This window comes from Paroedura picta, chromosome 13 (assembly GCF_049243985.1).
Source record: "Paroedura picta isolate Pp20150507F chromosome 13, Ppicta_v3.0, whole genome shotgun sequence".
Classification (NCBI taxonomy): Eukaryota; Metazoa; Chordata; class Lepidosauria; order Squamata; family Gekkonidae; genus Paroedura; species Paroedura picta.
The window spans coordinates 20,920,554-20,924,544 of record NC_135381.1 but is presented as its reverse complement, the minus strand read 5'-3'; positions in this window follow the sequence as shown (position 1 = coordinate 20,924,544).

Below are 3,991 nucleotides of genomic sequence, written 5' to 3'. Positions count from 1 at the left end.
GAGACAGCAACACTGCATGTTTACCTTCTAGCTGGAAACAAGCAATAAGGTGTTAACATAACAAACACACATTTTACACTTCACAGGGCTAGAGAAAAGCCAGAGACACAGGATAGGGAGGGGCACTGAGCAGGAGTACAACTCAAGTCAGGAGATAGATACAAAGCTGACATGGGCACATGACAACCTGGATCTGGCAAACCTATCGCCACCCCCCGCCCCCTATGCCCCACTGCAACTGACTGGGGCTTAAAAAAAAATCACTAAGGTGGGATTGTGTTGTTATGAGTTGGATGGGGTCTGCCACTGAAAACAGTGCCCCAGGGGACACAGGAAACAACGAAGCAAACAGTCCCATCACAAAGTCTTAGTGGCAGCCTGTGTGGCTGCTGTCGTGCGGAATAGGTCTCTATCGTAGAAGCTTCCTTTTGTCCATCCTGGGTCCATCTGTCCCTCATACACACAGACACAGCCTCACAGCACTGTTGTTGTAGTTGTTGTTATACATTAATTTAAGTTGTGAGGATGAATAGAGGAGATGGGAACAATGTAAGACACTTTATTATGGTGGTGGGAGTATCAGATATCAATGAAGTAAATAAATAAATTCCACAACAGGACGATGTTATGAAGAGTTTCCATTTATTTAGCCGCCTTTTACTGCCACCCAGAGGGTCTTGGGGTTGGAAGAACTGCCCTTCTGGGGATAAGGGAAGACCTGATCCTGGGGAATCAGCGCACAGCACAAACCTTTTTGCCCCCCCCCCCTTTGAACCGTCACCCCTAAATAGTTACCACGGTTCCAAGGATGCCTAGTTTCCCACGAAACACGGCTTCATGATTCAGCAATTTTATCGGTGAGCTATTGGCCACTAACTTTCACAACTGACCTGGGTCCTGAAGCCATGATCTCACAAGCACCACCTCTGCCAGCAGGACTCCTCCCTCACATTGCATTGCATTCATAAGAGCCATAGAATCCAGAAACCCTCGACAATAATCAAGAGGTCAAGAACGAGGACAATTCCCAGTGAGGCACAAGGTCGGCTTCGAGAGACTCAAGAGGGAAATTAGAATCTTATTTTCGTTTCTCAAAGTGGCCAGGAGATAGAGCTCTTGTAAAGCGAATAGAACTGGCTGTGACCAACCATCAGGGTTTCTGTACTCAGTTTTCATGTTCCAGCAGAGAGGCTGACTTTCAGGCGAGAATGGAAAGCAGGCAAAATCGGGGCCACTATAAAGAAAAGACTCTCCACTCCTAAATAGTGGTGATCTCCCTGTTTCAGGAAAGAAGGGGCATACTTTACAAAACAAAAAGGAGAAAATATCCAGACCCAATTCAAAGCCAAGGACCCAAAAAGGTCAAAACATCGGGAATGAATTCAAGACTGCCTAGGGCAGAACACAACTTTAAAATTAAGTATTAATATTTATTCAAATTAAAAACCCAGGGCTTATCTCATAGCCTCAATAAAATCAGTGCATACATACCAATGCCTCCACTGACGAGATGCATTTCAGCATCACTGCCTTTATCAATGGTCGGGCATAAAATAAAAACAGCATAAATTAAAGAATACAAGAATTAAAATATTGTTATATACACTACAGAGTTAGCTCCTATACATAAAATGATATTATACACACTCTGGACCTTAGTTCTGTTGACCAGAAGGCCAGATAAAACAAATTAAGGCTTCTAAAGTTTCAAAAGCAGGCCCTGGTCAAGGTAAGGAGGCAACATTAATCCAAAGTGTTGCCTGGCTGAATGCTGTTTGTTTTCATCTGCAGGGCTCTCTATGATCTCAGGCAAAGAAACCTTGTGAGATCCTTTCCCTGGAAATACTAGAAAGAGAGAACCTGGAATATTTTTCATGTAAAGCCCAATGACAATGAAGTGTGACCAAGAGAGAGACACCGGAAGTGCACTTGTGTGCATATTGTTAGAGAAAAAATATCTTTGTTTTATTTGAAACCCTGTTTTTTGTTTTAAATGATGCATGGACATATATTGTGTACAAATTTGGCTTTCAATAGGGTAATTTCTGAGTAGATTATTTTAGAAAACAAGAAATGAGGTGAGCATATGGCCCAGTTTGCCCTGATCACTTGTAAACTTGCCAATAATGGCAGCAAACCGAGTTGATTTACAGGAACAAATAGATAAGAGTGCTGGACTGGGAGGAAAAAATGGCCCTGCCCTTGGCCCATGCCAGCTTTGGCCCTGCCCCATCACAGCCTCACCTCTCTAAAGAACAAAGAAGGGAGAAAGAGCTGGCTTGCCCTGCCATGCAGATGGGCCTACAAGGCTCATGGACCGTTTATGCACTGGGAACTTCATTTCCCCACCTCCCATGCAGAAGCACAGATCAGGGGCAGATGAGGTGCACCGGACCAAATGCTCCCCCGTGTGAGTGCAAGAAGAGATGGGGCAACCTGCCACGACTTAAACTCCAACCTGCAGCCCGGCATGAAACCTCCAGTGCATAAACGGTCATGGCGAGGACAGGGTTTGGCAGGGCATCAACTTCCCATGTTGCCTGGGACTTTGCTAGGTTAGGTGCTGTCTTCTTCCAGTTGTATGCAGCTCTGTCCGGCCAGATGCCTTTTGTGAGGACACCCTTTTTGCAACAGGGGAGGAGTAAGGCCACTAGACGTAATGGCTAACCCTCCCCCAGGTAATATCCTGCTTTCAACTTCAAGTGAGGTAGCTAAGTAATAAAGAATCTCCTCCACTGCATGTTCTATCTATTCTCATCGTCTTCATCAAACAGCTTTTGGGTTCACCGGGTGAAGAGACCCTGGTGGAGAAGTGCTTCCAAACCAGGACCCATTCTGCACATGCTAGATGCCCAGGCCCCCTCCACATGCCCAGGTGGGGACAGGAGGTTGCCCTTGCTAGCTCCGGGGCGGGGTGGGGCTGGGTGGGCCAACAGGCCTGACGCTGGTAATTATTCACAGCGCCGGCCCGCCGCAGCCCCAGCTTACCCAGGAAGCTACGGAAGATCCCGCGTTTGCTTAACGCAGGCCTTCCATATCCCTGGGCCGGGAGGCGCTGGTGCTGGCGGCGGCAGCAGCAAGCGTTATCAGTGATTTATCCCAAAGCGCTGCCGCCACCAACGTAGACATTATGGCCTGTGCATAAGGGGCCATTTTAATGAACATTCTTAAGAAGAGATTGTAACCATTCACTCTATTCAGTATCAGGGGAATCAGTGAGAAGGGAGGCTAGGCAGCAGTGTGAAGCCTGATCTTATCTGATCTTGGAAGCTAAGCTGGGTCTGTATGTGGAAGTCAGGCTCTGCAGAGGAAGGCCAGGGCAGACCACCGCTGCCTCTCATAAGTGTCTGGCCGGCACTACAGACATGCATCAGTGGGAATGGTGTAAAGGAGGGAAATCATTCCCATGCCCCTGGGAGTGCAAAGAAATGGTTGGGTTATTCAACCAGGTATCCATGCAGTGGGCAAAAGTGGCATTAGGAAAGCAGCTCCAGATGTCCCTGTTTGCAAATAATGTCTCTACTAAATAACCAGTCTTTCCCCCCCCCACCCCCATGCAATCTCCCACAGCCATTTCTGAAACACACATTGCTCCCACAAGCCTCTTTCATTTGCTTCCCATGGTCCCAATTGGCCGGATCATATTTTAATTCTTTTCTTGCTCAAAAAAGAAAGTCTCACGTCCTCATGTTTGTGACAACAATAACAAAGAGTAGCTCCTTAGATAGCTACAGACTCTACCTGCTAAAATTAATTCTAGCCCATAGAAATGAGAGTCTTTTAGTTCAATCGTTCCTATTTCCATCTTCCATTAGACACAAAGCAATCAATGCTGGCTTTAGTCAGAGACAAATTCACAGCTACGTATATTTCAATACAAAGTGGCCCAAATTTGTGCAACCTGTAAGGTTTTAGAAACAAATCAGAACTGAAATCTTTATGGTCACTTTTTGCACTGTTTCTTCTCTCTAGCATCTCTGGCCTGTTTTCA